General features: G+C 43.2%; 1 pseudogene; it reads right to left on the bottom strand.

Moving 5' to 3' along the window:
• Window positions 1–613: 613 nt before the first annotated feature.
• On the bottom strand, window positions 614–1962 carry LOC105517156 (annotated as a pseudogene).
• Between the last annotated feature and the right edge of the window lie 16982 nt (window positions 1963–18944).

Below are 18944 nucleotides of genomic sequence, written 5' to 3'. Positions count from 1 at the left end.
CTCTACTAAGTACACAAAATTAGCTGGACGTGGTGGCGCATGCCTGTAATCTCAGCTACTTGGGAGGCTAAGGCAGGAGAATCGCTTGAACCCAGGAGGCAGATGTTGCAATGAGCTGAGATTGCGCCATTGCACTCCAGCCTGGGCAACAAGAGCGAAAACTCCGTCTAAAAAATAAAATAAAATAAAATAAATAAATACATAAATGAACTGAATGAAGGTTGCAAATGCATGATTCAGGTCACATCTGCTAACGGGAATCCCTGGACCCTGGATAGGGGTGAATTGTTGGGGAGGGAGGCTCTCAGTGCTCCAGAGAAGCTCCCCAAACACTGACAGTTCTCTTTGCAGCAGGAGTGACCTGCTCAGTTCCAGCCTGGCCCGAGGACCCTGGCAGAGTCCCTGATCTGCCACGTGATTGGTACTAAGCCTCCGCCAAGAATGTGCTTTGCTGGGAAAGACTGTGCCATCAACCTTGCCACTAGTGTTCAAGGGCCTTCTGTGCCAGGAAGAATAAAATAAGCAGATAAACCTCTCACGTACCAATCGCAGTCCACTTTATAGGAGCACAGAGTAGCGTAAGAGCCTAATGAATTTGCTTTAATTGTTCAGATTAGTTGGGAACTGATTCAGTCTCCAGCAGACCTAGGGTGGTCAGTGAACCTAGGGTGGTCAGCGAACCAAGTGGTGCTCATTCATTCAAGAAAATAACAAAGAAAAGAACTTGGGAAAGCTGAAAAGGCCTTTCAGAGAGAGAGAGAATTAATAAACATCGGATACAAAAATACATTTCCAACTCCATTCCTTAGAAGGAAAAATCTTCCTGAAAATTAAGTTTTAAGAAAATTCTCCCTATAGTTTCAGAGAAATAGAGATTAAACATAATTTCTTATACTCTACACTACTTTACTTGGAAATGCTAAACATTTTTATGTCTTTACTTTCAATCTCAAACTTACATTCTTTTACAATTGAGGTATTTTATTGAATTATTAAACATCACACATAGTTCTGGGGAATCATCTGACATCTTGTTTGTGCAGTTAGACAACTCTTAGATCTTATTTACCAGGCTGCTGAACTGTTCCTTGTTCAGAGATATAGACACCATCCAAACATTTTCTGATTTTTTTTTTTTTTTAAGGTAAAATCTCACTTTTTCACCCAAGCTGGAGTGCAGTAGCATGACTGTGGCTAACTGCAGCCTCAACCTCCTGGGTTCAAGCCATCCTCCCACCTCAGCCTCTCAAGTAGCTAGGGCTACAGGCACACGCCACCACACCTGGCTAATTTTTGTATTTTTTTTGTAGACGGGGTTTCAACCATGTTGCCCAGGTTGGTCTCAAACTCTTGAGCTCAAAGGATCCACCCTCCTCAGCCTCCCAAAGTGCTGGGATTACAGGCATGAGCCCTTGCTCTTTGCCAATATCCTCGTTTTTAACTGTTGTGGCTTGCTGAATCAAAACAACTGAATTTGAAACAAGTTCACTATCATTTCCTTCAAGAACTAACTCATCTTTCTGGGCTTGAGATACTGAATGAGCAACACCTGGCCTCATCCAAACCCTGCAGATTTATTTTCCACCCAAGAAATTTCAGATTTCAACAAAAGACACCTGGCTAACAATGTTGATGGGGAAGTGAGCATGCACAGCCCTCATCTTACAACAGAAGCCCCGTGCAGCACCCTGGATCATGTTCTGTTTATGACTACAAATATTGCCAACAGTAGCCAGGTCCTTTCTATTTCCCCACACTTTGTCCACCTGGAGCCTCTTCTTTCCCTTTCCAAGGAGACTGAGTTCTCCACTGATGTAACTGAAGTCCCTCCACAGGGATCCTCTGGGGCCCTTCACAATAACTATGTCCCTTCAGAGTGATGTTGACATCTTCGGGAATGTCAACGGTCTGATTCCTAAGAATGGTCTTCAGTCTCACAGTAGATGTGACAAAGAGAGTCATGTATTTTTTGATGCTATTAGCGGGGCACAGATATATGCCTTTCTTTTTCTCTTCAACATCTTACTTCTTCCATCCTTCCTTCGATATTCACAGAAAATTTAGAACTAATGTCCTGGACTAATTTAAGGTTTTTCTTTCTTTTTTTTTTAGATAGAGTCTTGCTCTGTCCCTCAGGCTGGAGTACAGTGGCGCAATATCGGCTCACTGCAATCTCCACCTCCTGGGTTCATGTAATTCTCCTGCCTCAGCCTCCTGAGCAGCTGGGATTACAGGCGTGACCCACGACACCCAGTTAATTTTTATATTTTTAGTAGAGACGGGGGTTTCACCATGTTGGCCAAGCTGATCTTGAACTCCTGACCTCAAGTGATCCACTTCCCTCAGCCTCCCAAAGTGCAGGGATTACAGGCCTACTTTGAGTTTAATTCCAAGATTTCTGTTTCTGATTTTCTTTCATGCCTCCTCCCCCAAACCTAAGATTAAAACATACATTCTGTGGCTGCAAATTCATGAGATGAATAAAACAAATACATTTAAATCCATTATATGTATGTATGTACGTGTGTATATATATGCATGTATGTGTGTATTCATGCATGTATGTGTGTGTGTGTATCTATATATACACATATATAAACCTTCTGCTCTTTACATTTATTTTGCTAGGAGATGAATGTTAGGAGTTGAGGGAATTGGTTTTTCAAAGTATTTCAGAGGAACAAAGTTAAGTTTCATAGTGAACTTCAACTTGTCCATTTAAGAACTCCCAGGCAACACTTCTTTCACAAGCATATCACATTTATCTATTGCTTTGGGACATTCCTTCACTTTTGACTTTATCCTCTCTGTGGCATGCCATAGCATTTGTTTATTCTTTATCTTCACACCTTCCTCCTCTCTTCATTCCCAACCTGAAGTTATCTCCTGTTTCTTATCTGAAACAGACCTTACATTGTGAAGATCTCAGCTTCCCACAAAGCCAACCATTTGCAAAGAGTTGGTCATTTCTGTGTTCTGTGGCATTTCATCGGTGTGTTCCCCAGGAGATAGTCATCATTTTACAGTGTCTCAGCTTTAATATTTTTTTCTCATATGAAGATAAAACTGAAAAACAGAACACATCACACCTACGCTTCTTAATATTTCATCATTTTAGATGATTTTTCATCTTGTGAAAAGTTGCATTCCATCGAGGGGTAGTGATGTACATTCTGTGCTGTATAAAACAATTTGCTTCTGAGGATTGCAGTGCTCAACACCGAGTGAGTATTTACAGCTATGTCCCTTTCAAAGTCACCCCTGGAGCTGCTAATTTGAGCCGTCTCCGTGAGTCTCGAAAGAGATTTCTGTCTAAGCTGTCAATTTCCAGGTGTCATACATTAAAATATTTTTGGGGAGAGGCTAAGTAGTTACAGAATGATGCTAAAGGATTCTCTATGTTTTTAGACTTGGATAAAATTCAATAAAAGAAATGCCCATATTACAAAATCTACTTTCCCAATAAGAACCATTCCAGGCAATCTGAAGGAATAGAACCTGTGGTATTTCTTCTGTGAATTTCTTCTGATCTTTGTCCATTCTCTTCTTTCTATTATAGTCAAAATAGGACGGTGTGTGTGTGTGTGAGAGAGAGAGAGACAGACAGACAGACAAAGGGGGTAAGGAGGGTGAGTAGGGTGGATCCCGCCTTCCTTCTGTGGCTTCTACCTTTCTCAGAGAACTTCAGAGGACGGCTATAATACCTGTTCTAAATGAACAACATATAACTCGTATTTTTACCTCCCCGCCACCCCCTCCATGGGTTTCCTATGTGTACTTCAAATGCCTGATAACCTTGGTACAAGAACTGGTTGTGTTACTCCGGCCTTAATCCATTTATCAGGCAGCAAGTTTTTCCTTTCCTAAGGGGTGAGCAACTAAGCCCAGGGTCCAGCATGGGCTTTGTAAAGAGCTGCTCGGTCTGCTGAGCAGCGGCCAGTGACAGCTCATCTGGGTTTCATCAGCTCCCTGGGGCTGCATTTCACCAGGCCCCCTTGCCAGGGCCTCCCCGGCGTGTCAACAAGTGTTGCACCTACTGCAGAAACAGCCCTCAAGTTTCATCACAGGGATGCTAAAATATATTCTCCAGCTTCAGCTATGACCTAGTTCATTGAAGGGCGGGGAAAAAATACTTTTCTTCCAGAACTTCCCTGGGCATGGAATTTCCCCTCTTAGGAAGATATGAACTTTCTGGAAGCAGACCCATCTGTGCTTTGACCTGATCGTGGAAAAGACCCTGAACCCTGTAAACTCCTTCAAATCCCTGTCCCGGGAACAGGGACACCCAGTCAATGCTTCACACACAGCCTGGGGAGTCCACAGCCGAGCCAGCCCTCCTATAACATTTCTTGGACAAAGAGTATTGAAAAGTAAGTATATAGACTTTGGTTTTTACATAAGGAATGGCTGTACTTTCAATATATAGTTGTTAACATTTTCTGCAACAAAGAATGAAGCAGATGGTTTCCTTATGAAATAGAATGAGATGAAACAAATAGGGTCTATATGGGATATTTGGGTATATAAGGTTTTAAAGTGGGCAAATTCTCATGGTCTTGTAATTTAAGTCCATTTTGGCACTTTTTGAAAATCATTGCTATTTTTAAACGTGTGCTTATTTTGGCTTGACAATAATGAATGAAAATAGTTTCTTTCACATCATGTCTATCTTAGCAGTTAGAAAAAATATACAGGATGACTCGAAGCAGTGAGATGTAAAGCTTTGCAAAGTAACATAAAAAGTTAAGTTAATTATCCAGGTAACTCAGGCCCCGGAGACTTTTGTCTGAAATATTTGAGTATTTTAGTCAAGAGTTATTCCTTTTACTGTGAATTACTGAATGATTGAAAATCTCTCCTATCTGGGTAGACACAGAAGTATATTGTCTGACAACAGGTAATGCAATTTGCTGAAAAGCTATCAGGCATTTCAAAATGACTGATGTAAGCATTTATTGTTAAAAAAATAGATTTTTTAAAAATTTAAGGCAAAAAGTCAGCCAAAAAATATCCATCAATTAAATGCCACCACTGTCACATTACAGTTTAATGAACACATCTAAACCTTAAAAGCCCTGATTAAGGGTGTCAGTTACAGACATTTGGCAATCATTTAAAAATAGATAAAAGCAAGAACAGCATTTAGATCTGCTTCTGCTCTAATTATTTTCTTTCCACAACCTTTTCCTTATGTAAAGGTAGCCTTTATTGCTAAAGATTAATTAACCAGGAATGCTAATTCCAGAGATATGTGATATGTTTTATAACTCCATATCAACTAAGGACAAATTGAAGGAGTTTTTGCTGTGTGGCTTCTGTACTGAAACCAAGGATGTTGTGGGTTGCCTTCCGAATCAACAACTTCACAAATCTTGTATTAAAAAGCATGGATGGCCAATAACCATGTTCAGATCTTGGAAATCGGACTTAAAACAAACTAAATGTACTTTCGCTCCCAAATTACATTGTCCTTTGTTGTTGTTGTTTTTATTTTTTTGCTTGTTTTGTGTTTTTTAGACAGAGTTTTGCTCTTGTTGCGCAGGCTGGAATGCAATGGCTCGGTCTTGGCTCACTGCAACCTCCGCCTCCTGGGTTCAAGTGATTCTCCTGCCTCAGCTTCCCGAAGTAGGTGGGAATACAGGCGCCCACCACCATGCCCAGCTAAGTTTTTTGTATTTTTAGTTGAGACGGGGTTTCACCATGTTGGCCAGGCTGGTCTTGAAGTCCTGACCTCAGGTGATCCACCCACCTCGGCCTCCCAAAGTATTGGGATTACAGGCGTGAGCCACCGCGCCCGGCCTACATTGTCTTTTTGATGTTTTTACCACACATTTCATCACAATTTGGAGAAGTTTTTAGGTAGGGCAGAGTTCCTGTTGTCATTACCTGCAAAGTTTTCTTCTCCTCCAGTTTCATGAGTTTTTAACAGCCTCCTGAACACTCGCATGTAGGTATCAGCCCCTGTGATGGGGATGCAGTTGAGTTAGTATCTTACTCTGGATGGAGGTGGGAGAAGCAGGGGAGGTCCTAAGAAAGGTTTTGGAGTCAGATTTGGAATTGACTCCTAACTTTAGCATAACTTTTCAACCTGTTTGAACCCCAGTTTACTCATCTGTAAAATCATAACAGTATTCACTTTAACAGAATTGATGGGGGATTAGATGAATAAATATACCTAAAGTATCTGTGGAATCATAGTTTCTCAACAAAAGTTTGTTTTTCACCTTAATTAAAAGCTTCTCTTTTTTTTGCTGAAACTTTAGAATACTACCTAAAATAAACTATATAAAGAATAGAAACTGTACATTATAACCATTACTGCAATAATTAAATAAACATAACAATTAGATTCCTTGAGAAAAATTCTATACTTGGAAACAATGTCTTTGAAAACAAAATAAGAAAAAAAATTATATTTTAGAATGTATCTATGATAAATAAGAAAAAAAATTTTTTACTGAAAATAGTTGATGGATAATTGATGCTTATTATCTAAAAGCCGAAGTAGAGATTTATCAATATCCTCTGGGAATGCTTTTTAATACACACCAGTACCATATTTCAATATGAGTGTTTGGGGATCCATAGTAATGAAAGGCCTGTGATCATGATGAAAACTCTGAAAATGAAGGTACACGCCCAGCCTTTCCTCAAAGATTGTAGTCGAGTCTTGCATTGAGAGAGGTGGGGGCAGGCGTGGAGGTGAAAAGTCTCTGAAGTGGACCAGCCATTGGGGAGCTGAGCAGGGGCAGTAGGTCTGGGCCAACTCAGAAGAAGTGTAGGTTCCAGGGTAGGGATCGCACTGTGGGCTAGAATTGGGCGGGATCAGTAATAAAAGTACACAATGAATAGGGAGAAAGGCCAGTCAGGGATGGGAGGGAGCAGATGAGATTCACAAGCGGGCTTGTGGGCTAGCTCCCAAGAACTTTATCAGACATCTTTCTCATTGTCCCTTGTTTTCACTGAGATACCCCATAGCTTTTTCCCGGGCACATCGCAGTACCGTGATACATTCTTCGCTTCGGTTACAGACAGGTTCACAAGGAACCCAGGATATGTTACTCTGGGTTGGATGCTGCCAAAAAGAAAAACTGAAAATGCAAACATGTAAAGCAACTTGGGAGAACGTAATCACGTCATCTTGGGGTTGGCAAAAACGAAAGAATAAACATTTGACCTACATCAAATAAAACATTTAAACATGTTTCAAGCCCTTATTGGGATTTCCGACTATGCATACCAACTGGGCATGGCCCAAACAGACAAAACTGATCAGGAGACTTCAGACATCAGCTCAAAGAGACAGGCAGCAAGTTGAAGAGAAGCTCAGTTCCGAGAGTTCAGATCTGGATACACTGCACCCTCCCTCTCAAGGGCCAGCCTCCAGAACTGCTATCTGTGTTAGATCTGTGTTAGGATAAAACTACTATCCTCATGTCTGGGCTGCACAACTCACCTGGGTTTTCACTTGATCTTCAACCCTGCTCTTAGACAACCAGGCCCCTGCTCTTAGACAAACAGGCTCATTTGCTCCTCAACCCCTAGTTTAAGACCTTCCTCTGAGCTCAGTGGTTCTTAAACTTTCAAGTGCAACAGAATCTAAAGAGCTGGTTAAAATAAAGGTTGCTGGGCTCCACCCTCAGAGCTTCTGATTCTGAAGTTTCCAAGAATTTGCATTTCTTCCTTGTTCCCAGGTAATGCTTGCTGATGGCGTGGCCCAGGGGCCACTCTGAGAACCACTGCTGTAGCCATTTCTTCGGCCTGCAGTTCCTGAAGAAAACCTATTTGTGCTTATTCTTTTTTTTTTTTTTTTTTGAGATGGAGTCTCGCTGTGTCGCCCAGGCTGGAGTGCAGTGGTGCATCTCAGCTCACTGCAACCTCTGCCTCCCAGGTTCAAGCAATTCTCCTGCCTCAGTCTCCCAAGTAGCTGGGACTACAGGCATGCACCACCTCGCCCAACTAGTTATTGTATTTTTAGTAGAGACAGGGTTTCACCATGTTTGCAAGGATTGTCTCGATCTCTTGACCTCATGATCCGCCCGCCTCGGCCTCCCAAAGTGCTGGGATTACAGGTGTGAGCCACTGTGCCCGGCCGTGCTTATTCTTTTCAACCACCAAACTTTCCTTACTTCTCAGGTCATACCAGAGACACAGATACAATGTGCTAGTGTTGCAAACATAAAAGGTGAACCCATCAGGTGCCCTGCAGGCAAGCAGTTTACAGTCTAGCTGCTGGGGGTGACACTGAGTGAGGGGACAATACCCTGAGGCTAATGGTCTCTAGTTTTTAGGGGCTTTTTCTTTTTTTCCAGCTGAGGATATCAGGGAAGCCTTCAAAGAGAAACCAGCATTTGAGCTAGGGGTTTGAAAACCTGGTGGGGTGTTTGAACAGGTTGGTGGTCCTTCCATGTAAAGGAAATCCAGAAAAGCAAAATAAAAACATGGAGGGCAGAAAGAGAAAGGATGAATAGGAAAATCAGAAATTAGTGTGGTTGGGCTACGCTTTTCACACTTCTTCTCCCCTGCCTTCTTGATGATGAAAGAACTGTCAAGAGTTAGATGGTTTTGATCAAGCCATTTAATCTTCAGTCCATTCCTTCTGTTGGTAACTTAGTTGTAACTTGGTGTCCAACATAGAGATCTGGAATGGAGAGCCAAATGGTAGGAATTTCAGGCAGTGCGGGCCAAGGAGGAGAGGGCGTGCCTTCTTGAAGCAACAAAGAAATCAACTTGGCCGGGCTTGGTGGCTCATGCCTGTAATCCCAGCATTTTGGGAGGCCAAGATGGGCAGATCACTTGAGGTTGGGAGTTCGAGACCAGCTTGGTGAAACATGGTGAACCCCTGTCTCCACTGAAAATACAAAATTAGCTAGGCATGCTGGTACAGGCCTGTAATCCCAGCTACTTGAGAGGCTGAGGCAGGAGAATCGCTTGAACCCAGGAGGCAGAGGTTGCAGTGACCCAAAATCGTGCCATTGCACTCCAGCCTGGGCAACAAGAGTGAAACTCTGTCTCAAAAAAAAAAAAAAAAGAAGAAGAAGAAGAAGAAAGAAAAGAAAAAGAAAAACAGAAAAAGAAAGAAAGAAATCAACTCAAACTACCTTAATCAGTAACAGGAATTTATTGCTCACACCATGGAAGAGTCCAGGAGTTTGGTCAGGACCTCGCTGTTTCTCTGCATTTCTGAAAGTTCTGCTCATCTCTGTTTTGGTTTTATCAGCTTTAGCACAGTCTCAAGATAGCTATTGGCCTCCGCTGAGGTTCACATGCTTTCCTTTTCCTGTGGATGACAGAGTGAACAACCTAAGCTTTGCACTGACTGGGTCTCCCCTGAACTACTTTTTGGAGAGTGCCACATGCAATTGGCTTAAACTTTGGTTAATGACTCAGTCAGTGAGCAAGAGCACCACAGTTTAGACTAATCAAAGTCAACAAAGCAGGAAGGATGAGGTCTCGCCAATCAAGTTCCCAGGCTGCTGAGTGACGGGAGAGGCTTGGAATGGCCACTTTAGGAGATTTTAGATATTTTGGAGAAAGGCCTCTAAAATATACCACCTCTTCCCTTAGTCATAAAGTTAGCCATGGGGAGCATTTATACTTTAAAGATTAAGGATATTACTGCTAAAGGTAAGCCAGGAAAAATTAAACAAAAAAAAATTAGGATGGGCGTGCTTTAAAGTTCAGCCCAGACAAGTCAAAATGTTCTTCCACAGAACAGTCCTGCCTCAGCAATGGAAGGAACCAGCCAGGCACGGTGGCGCAAGCCACCTGTAATCCCAGAATTTTGGGATACCGAGACAGGAGGATCACTGGAGGTCAGGAATTTGAGACCAGCATGGCTAACATGGCAAAACCCTGTCTCTACTAAAAATACAAAAATTAGCCAGGCATGGTGGTGCATGCCTATAATCCCAGCTACTCAGGAGGCTGAGGTGGGAGGATTGCTTGAACCCAGGAGGCAGGGGTTGCAGTGAGCCGAGATTGTACCACTGCACTCCAGTCGGGTGAAGGAGTGAGACCCTATCTCAAAAGAAATAAAAAGAAATGGAATGAACCATTGGCTACAGTACTACACCCTACGGCCCTTTTTATTGGACATGATGTTGCTTATGTCTAAGGCACACTTTATTCACTAGAACAAGATTAGATAAAGAACCATTAAAAATCTTCTGTATTGGGAGTCTGAGGTGGGTGGGGGATCGCTTGAGCCCAGGATTTTGAGAACAACCTGGGCAACGTAGTGGGACCCCATCTCTATTTTTTTAAAAAATCTTCTGGAAATAAGGCAAGTGGAGGCATTATATGAAAAGTGTTCCCCTAAGACACTCTGACTGGCTGGGTTGAAGGGTGAGGGTAGAAGGTGGCAGAGATCAGACTGCCACTCTCCTGAGAATCTCTTCCCTGTCCTCATAGCACTGATTTTTTCTGAATGGTCTTGCTGACAGGTGGTTAGTTCAGCATAATGAATTCTGGCTCAGTTAACTACACTCAGGCTCAGTTAACTACACGCAGGGTTGGTCTTATTTTTGCCGGGGGTCGGGGAGTGAGACAGAAGAGAGCCTAAGGTTTTCCAGGTTCTTCCCTATATTGTCTGATGCCAGAAATTCCACAGCATTTCACCTCTTGGCCACATTGAAAAGTAAACATTCTCCCAAGAGGGATTAGTTGGAGTGGCTTTGGAGTTTTCAGGAGTTACAGGGGAGTGAGGGTAGGAACATAAGGAGCCTGGGCAAATGCGGAGGATAAGAGGAAAACGAGCCAGAGAGGGGCTTTCTTTACTACGAAGTGTTTGTGATGACATTGATGACACATTCCTAGACTGGACACAGCAGTCGGCCCATGACATTCAACTTCAAGCCAAAGTGATTTTAATCAGTTAACTCATGGAAGTGGTTCCGATTACAGCACTGTCACACTTTGTATGTTTATATCACCATAAGGTCTCCTCTCTTCCCTGTCTTTACCCCAAGATAGGCAAGAGAATGTATCCTTTCAATGCAGTACATGGAAAATCAGAATCAAGAAACCTGGACTCTGTCAATAACAAGCTGTGTGACCTTGGAAATGTCACCTAACCTGTCTGTGTTTCAGATGCGTTTTTCAGTTGTAAATTCAGGGGAGGTACTAAACTGTCACACAGGTTTTATTTATTTATGTATTTACTTACTTATTTTTTTGAGACAGAGTCTCACTCTGTCAGTCAAGCTGGAGTACAGTGGCGCCATCTCAGCTCACTGCAACCTCCATCTCCCGGGCTCAAGCAATTCTCCTGCCTCAGCCTCCCTAGTGGCTGGGATTACAGGTGTGTGCCACCACACCCAGCTAATTTTTGTATTTTTAGTAAAGATGGGATTTCACCATGTTGGCCAGGCTGGTCTCGAACTCTTGACCTCAGGTGATCTACCTGCCTCTGCCTCCCAAAATGCTGGGATTACAGGAGTGAGCCACTATGCCCGGCCTCGCACAGGTTTTATTTCACCTTTTTTTTTTTTTTTTTCCCTCTCATAAGGATTGGAAACCGCCACACATTTTAAGCAGTAGGGGAGAGGAGACTCAGTGGAAAGACTCATCCACCTAAAATATATTCAAAACAAATCCAGAGGGAGGTTCTGCCTGCTCAGTATTCACCACGTCTATGTGATGAATTGTGCACCCAACACACTGTCAGGCACATGGAGGTGCTCACTATTAATATTGAAAAGTTAGCTTTTACTTGTTTATTAGGTAAGATACATCAAGTCAAGGTATCCAGAAAGATATACAAAGACTATCACTGCCTCCAAATGGCGTGCCTTCTTTTCCCCCCGACACTTAGGCCCCCTCCCAGGAGCAACCAAGCTACTGCTTTCTTGTATATTTCTAGTCAATATATGTATAAACAAGCATATTAGATTATTTTCTCCTCCTCCTTCTCCTTCTTCTTTGCCTTTAAAAGTCATCACATGGGCTGGGCGTGGTGGCTCATGCCTGTAATCCCAGCACTTTGGGAGGCAGAGGCAGGCGGATCACGAGGTCAGGAGATCGAGACCATCCTGGTCAACACGGTGAAACCCCATCTCTACTAAATATACAAAAAATTAGCGGGGTGAAGTGGTGGGCCCCTGTAGTCCCAGCTACTCAGGAGGCTGAGGCAGGAGAATGGGGTGAACCTGGGAGGCGAAGCTTGCAGTGACCCAAGATCGTGCCACTGCACTCCAGCCTGGGCAACAGAATGAGACTCCGTCTCAAAAAAAAAAAAAAAAGGGATCACATTCCCTGCACTCTTATACATTGTTTATTTCATTTAATGTATCCTGGAGATTATTCCATATCAGTGCATTTTTTAAATTCCATTATCAGTGTCTTTTTTTTGTCTTGTTTTGTTTTGTTTCGAGACAGGGTCTTGCTCTGTTGCCCATACTGGAGTGCAGTGGTGCAATCACGGCTCATTGCAGCTTCAACCTCCCAGGCTCAAGCCATTCTCCTGCCTCAGCCTCCTGAGTCACTGGGACTACAGGCATGCACCACATTGGCTAATTTTTATACTTTTTGTAGAGATGGGGTTTCACCATGTTGCCCAGGTGGATCTTGAGCTCCTGGGCTCAAGTGATCCACCCACCTTGGCCTCCCAAAGTGCTGGGATTACACACAGAAGCCACCATGCCTGGCCTGTCTCATTCTTTTAAATGTACATTGTTGTTAACAAGAAAAAAAGATTCCATTCTTTAGATATACAATAATCACATTCCAATAATGGACATTTAGCTTTTGCTGTCACAGTTAACGCGGCAGTGAATTTAGTAGGGGCTCATTAAATGTTTGCCTCCTTGCTTCTATTTTTAAAATTAGCTTTAAAAGGGTGTATTTTGTATATCATATATAATTCACCATTTCTAATTGTTAAATGTAATGATTTGTTTTTAAAAGCAAATCTACTAGGTTGGGCAATCATCACCACAGATTGGTTTTAGAACATTGTCATCACCCCCAACAGATCCTTCAAGCACATTTATTATTAGCATTCTCCCTACTGCCCTCACCTCCAGCCACTGATCTACTTTCTGTCTTTATACTTTCTATTGGACACTTAATTCCATTTATTGTATGGTCTTTTGTGTATGGCTTCTTTCACTAAGCATACTGAGAATGTTTTTGAAGTTCATCTACGTCATACCATGTATCCATAATTTTGTGTTTTTTGTTTTTTTGTTTTGAGAAGGAGCTTCGCTCTGTCACCCAAGCTGGAAAGCAATGGTGTGATCTCGGCTCTCTGCAACCTCCGCCTCCTGGGTTCAAGAAATTATCTTGCCTTGGCCTCCCAAGTGACTGAGATTATATGCACCTGACACCATGCCCAGCTAATTTTTGTATTTCTTAGTAGAGACAGATTTCACCATGTTGGCCAGGCTGGTCTCCAACTCCCGACCTCAGGTGATCTACCTGCCTCAGCCTCCCAAAGTGCTGGGATAACAGGTGTGAGCCACACCCCGCCGTATCCATAGTTTGTTCTTTGTTATTGCTCAGTGGTATTCCATTACATGGCTATGCCACATTTGTCTACCCATTCACCAGTTGGAGTGTTAGGTTATTTCCAATAGATACTTAGGTTGTTTCTGATTTTTGGCTATTATGAATAACCCTGCTAAGAACATTTGTGTGCGAGTCTTTGTGTGAATATACATTTTCATTTCTCCTGGGAAGATAACTCAGAGTGGAATTGCTGGGTCATTTGGTAAATTGATGTCTAACTTTGAAACCCATTTCCCACTTAGGAAAAAAAAAAGGGCAGCTTGTTGCCAGCACTCAATTTTACATAAACAGGCTCTTTGAGGCTGAAACAAATTTGGCTGATTTTCAATGTGAAAATAAAATACAAAAACTGTTTTTGGAGTTATTTCTAAGCAGAAGTTATCTCTAATTCTAATGTGACAGAAATGTATATGATGTTACATCAGGATTAGAGACAACAGTATTCTTGGGGCAAATGGGAAATGGGTTAAGAAACTGCCAAAGTGTTTTCCAAAATGTCTGTACCACTTTTCCATTCCCACCGGCAATGAATGAGCGTTCTTGCTCTTTTCCACATCCTCACCGATATTCCACTCCAGCAAATCCGGACTCATGTTTCAGCTCTGCCACTTGCAGGCTGTGAGAAGTTATGCTACTTACACCAACCTTTAGAAGTGACTGAAGCTTCCAAGTCATTAGCTGGGAAATAGCAAAGAACACCCACCAGACAAGTTCACTGTGAAGATGAAATACGATCGTGTCTGTGAAGTGCCCAGCCTTGGGGCTGACACACAGTAGGCTCCCGAAATGTGTTAAGTGTCTCTCCCCACATGGTCTGCCGTCCTCCCTAGGCAATTTACAGAAATCATCTTTGAATAAGGTTCCCTAACTAACACGGCTCTGGGTATTAGGTGGTGGCAATCACCTAATTTGCGAGATGGCAAATTCAGGAAAACAATTGCCATTGGATTAGGCTGGGTAATCAGAACTAATCCCTCCTGTCCCCACTGAGTAGGCGCTCTAACTGCTGGCCTTCCTGCCAGCTCCACAAGAGCTGGTTACCCGTGGTCTGCTTGTGAGCTATGACCTCTTCCCTGATCCTTTCTGCTGACAGCAGGCTTTCTGGTGACAGCAGCTATGCGACTTGCTGGCTATTGAGGGTGGGGGAAGAAGGATGCAGACTGGTTGGGGGAAGGGGGTTGCAGATTAGTCAGAATAAAGCTTGACATCACTTGAGTGTTTTAAATGTTCAAATAACGCTCCTATAGCCTTTGTTCTCCACCAATTTGAGATAAATACATTATTTTTATAATCTTGCCAATGTTAAACCCGAAGCCACTAGCAGCAGCTAACACTTGCATAGTGCATACTTTATATACTATTCAGAACAGCATTACATAGACTGACTCAAATTCCATAATGGTCAAATGAATAGGTGCTGCTATTACATTAGTTTTATACAAGAAGTGACTGAGGCAGACTGATGATCAGTTAGTGAGTGGCAGAGTGGAGGTTTGAGCCTAGGGAGCAGGTGCAGGAGTCCATATCCCGCAACATGACGTTACTCTGCTACCTGTCAAGGGTCCTGCCCATTTTACAGTAGCTATTAAAATGTGATATGTGGGCCGGGTGTGGTGGCTCATGCCTGTAATCCCAACTGCTCAGGAGGCTGAGGGAGGAATCGCATGAACCCAGGAGGCAGAGGACGCAGTGAGCTGAGATTGTGCCATTGCTCTCTAGCCTGGGCGACATAGTGAGAGTCTCTCTCAATAAATAAATAAATAAATAAATAAATTCAAATACAAATAAAAAGAAACTTGCCACGACCCACTGTTTAGGGCAAATCTCTCTCAAACCTTTTTTTCTCTGCTCTCCCACCACTACAATGACAATCATCAACACAGAGGAAGAGGAAGGCTTCTGTGACCAAAGTCGTGGTGGATTTGCCCCATACGCCAAGCTGCAGACACCGCTGGCATGTTCTTGGATTCAGTTCCGACACTTTCTACCTGGAGATAGTGTCAGATCCCACAGGTTGTGGGCCCAGTCCCCAAGGCTACTCCTCACCCATCCCCCGAACCCCCGGACAACCAGCTGTGAGTCAAGGCTTCCGGAACTTCTGACTGACTGGCTTCAAGTTGGGGTTCCCATGAGCACCTCTTGGGGTTAATTTGCTAGAGTGGCTCACAGAACTCAGGGAAACACTTACTTTTACTGGTTTATTACAAAGGTTATTTTAAGGATATAAATAAACAACCAGATGCAGAGATCCATAGGGCAATTTGCAGGAGCTTCGGTCCCCATGGAGTTGGGATGCACCATCCTCCCAGCGTGTGGATGAGTTCTTCACCTCCTGTCAGCCTCCACGTGTTCAGCTGTCTGGAAGCTCCCCAGACCCTGTCCTTTTGGGCTTTTATGGAGGCTTCGCTACATAGGCATGATTGAGAACCATGTAGAAATGTGATTGGACAAAAAGCACCTGATCTGAACCCAGCAAGCCTGTCTGTTCAGACTTTTCTCGACATTCTTTTCTCTGTGTGGCTTTCTTTCCCCTAGGGTACGGGGCAGGAATGAGGGTCTTTTGGAATGAGGGCTTTTGACCACAATCAGAGTCCTGCCTTGGACAGGTAAAAGGAGGATAGAAGGTCAGAAAGAGAGGGAGAGATTCTGTTTCCCAGGGCCAGAAGTGGCCCAACATTATAACAAGGACTATGGGAGTTAGGAGCCAGGAACTGTGGATGGAAACCAATAAATATACAGATAATATCCTAACACCTTAACCACACAGCAAAAAAAAGAGGCAAATCCGGCATTCTTTCCAATGAGCACATGTTTTTCCAAGGTCATCTGTGAAGCCTACCACAAACTCCTCCACTAATCCCAATAATTCAATATTGATTGTTCATCTCTAGCAGAGAATGATACATCCGTTATCAAGGGTTCTCACCTTCAGAGAAGCCACGAAACACGAGCCACAGCCTGACTTAACTGTCCTTTTCCTCTCCAGAGTACAGTCAGTGCTCTGTGGCTGAGGTATGTGGTCACTAAACTGACTGCGTGAGTCAAATAGTGTGTGTTTGTCAGTATTTTCACATGTGGGACAACACTGTCAGGAAGTCGTCACCTGGGGAGGAGTCACAGATGACACAGAAGCTCCTCAACGTCAGCCCAGCTCTTGACAGCTGGATTTATCCTTTCCTCCTTCTCCATCCATAGCAGTGATCTCCAGGAATGAGAACGGAAGGTCATGTCCTGTAAATTACTATTACAGGTGAGAATTACACCCAGAGACATTTTTACATATTAGTTGGTATACCACTTTAAAAAAGAATTACTGTGGTAACCCACAGCAGAAAAGGAAACTGATGAAACAAGTGAACTCTTTCCTTATACTACACTGATTACCATTATGAAAACTAATTATGTAACAGATTTTCACAAGGCAATTGACATACGTATCCTCAGACTATTATCGTTCCCTCCTTTTACAGATGAGAAGTTAGGCTCAATGCCTTGCCTTATAATTGGCAGAGCTGGACGTAGATTTGTTTCTGGCAGGTGGCAAAGCCTGCATTGTGTTCACAGTTCTATGGGGCCTCCTGGTCAGGAGGGTGTTTTCTTGCTATGAGAGCTGCCCTGTCCCCCACTGTCCCCCTCCATTTGAGTAACTTCCCTAGGAATGTGAAGAGTGGGGTAGTCATCCCTCTGTCTCTACAGGTGCTTCTAAAAAGCATTGCTGATTTGCCACAAAAAGGAATGAAGTACTGATACAGGCGACAACATGGTCAAACCTCAAAAACATTGTGTTAAGTGAAAGCTTCTATTTACATAAAATGTCCAGAATAGGCCAGGCTCTGTGTCTTCTGCCTATAATCCCAGCATTTTGGGAAGCCAAGTGGGAGGATTGCTTGAGCCCAGGCATTCAAGACTAGCCTGGGCAATGTAGTGAGACCCTGTCTCTAGAAAAAAAAAAAAATTCTTAATAGACAAATACATAGAGACAGAAAGTAGATTAGTGATTGCCTCTGGCTGTATGTGTCATGGGGGTGGGGGGTGGAAATGGGGAGATGAGGAGGTAAAAGGGGTGTAGGAATTCTTCCTAGGGTAATGAGAATGTTCTAAAATGGATTGTGGTGATGGTTGCACAATTCTGAATATAGTGAAAGCTATTGAATTGTACACCTTAAATGAGTAAATTGTGTATGATATGGTAATTATATCTCATTAAAGCTGTAAAAGAGCTGGGCATGAAGGCTCAAGCCTCTAGTCTCAGCTACTCAGAAGGCGGAGGTGGGGGGGGATGCCTTGAGCCCAGGAGTTCAAGACCAGCCTTGGGCTGGTGTTAAATCTGGTTTTTAAAAAATACCAATTGATATCAATTCCTCAACCACCAAACGTACTGTAACCTCATCTGGAATGGAGGTATCTATTTGCTATCTAGCAGATGAATTTTCTTCCTGTGCTGTGCAACTAATTTGCCAACTATGCTGAGAGGGGTTTACTATGCTCTGAAACACCACACATATTAACTGGAGCCCCATGTCATCCAGTCTCTGCACAGCTAAGTTTAAGAAATTCTATAACCAAAAATAATTGGAAATGTAAGTCATTTGTTAAATAATGTCAAAAGGACCCAATCACAACCACAATGCATAGTTTCTGAAAAATCTTCAGTTCAGCCTCTCTTGCTCAGTCTTCCACACCTGTCCCAGCAGGTATGTCTCTCAAACCTCTCTCCCATCTCATGTGTTCTGTCCCACACCCAAGCAGTTTTCTCTCTTTTTGGTGCTACCATATCACTTCTTCAACCTTACAGCTTTTTCTTCCCATCATGTGAATTAATTGAACTTCAGGTTTAAGCACAATGTTGCTTCCTGCACACACTCTGCCTGAGGAAGGGAAGGCAGTGTATTCCCCTACATTAATTTATTTAACCCTGATATTTATAGAGTCTAGGTGCTTTATGGAGGGGCAGTTTGGGAACACTTTTTGGGAAATACAGTTCCCACCGTATTTCTAAACAGAACATCTTGAGATGAAGGAAATACTGTGGGAACTTCTAAAGCAGCAGGAGTGATCTCAAAAGAAAGCACTAGAGGCATTTGTGCGCAGAATGCTCCAAGGGCAGCATCCACCAAGCAAGGGGGGCCTCATGGGCCAAGATCTGTTCTTCACACAAGGCCCTGATCCCAGAAGGGTGCCGTCTTTTTATTATTCCTTTTGAGGTGGAGTCTCGCTCTGTCGCCCAGGCTGGAGTTCAGTGGCGCCATCTCGGCTCACTGCAACCTCCGCCTCCCAGGTCCCGGTTCAAGCAATTCTCCTGCCTCAGCCTCCTGAGTTGCTGGGATTACAGGAATGAGCCACCATGCCCAGCTAATTTTTGTATTTTGAGACAGGGTTTCACCGTGTTGGCCAGGATGGTCTTGAACTCCTGACCTTGTGATCTGCCCGCCTCA

The sequence above is a fragment of the Colobus angolensis genome, unplaced genomic scaffold (genome assembly GCF_000951035.1).
Source record: "Colobus angolensis palliatus isolate OR3802 unplaced genomic scaffold, Cang.pa_1.0 Scaffold108, whole genome shotgun sequence".
Taxonomy (NCBI): Eukaryota; Metazoa; Chordata; class Mammalia; order Primates; family Cercopithecidae; genus Colobus; species Colobus angolensis.
Note: the sequence above shows the minus strand (reverse complement) of the source record. Positions and strands in the feature narration are given on the sequence as shown.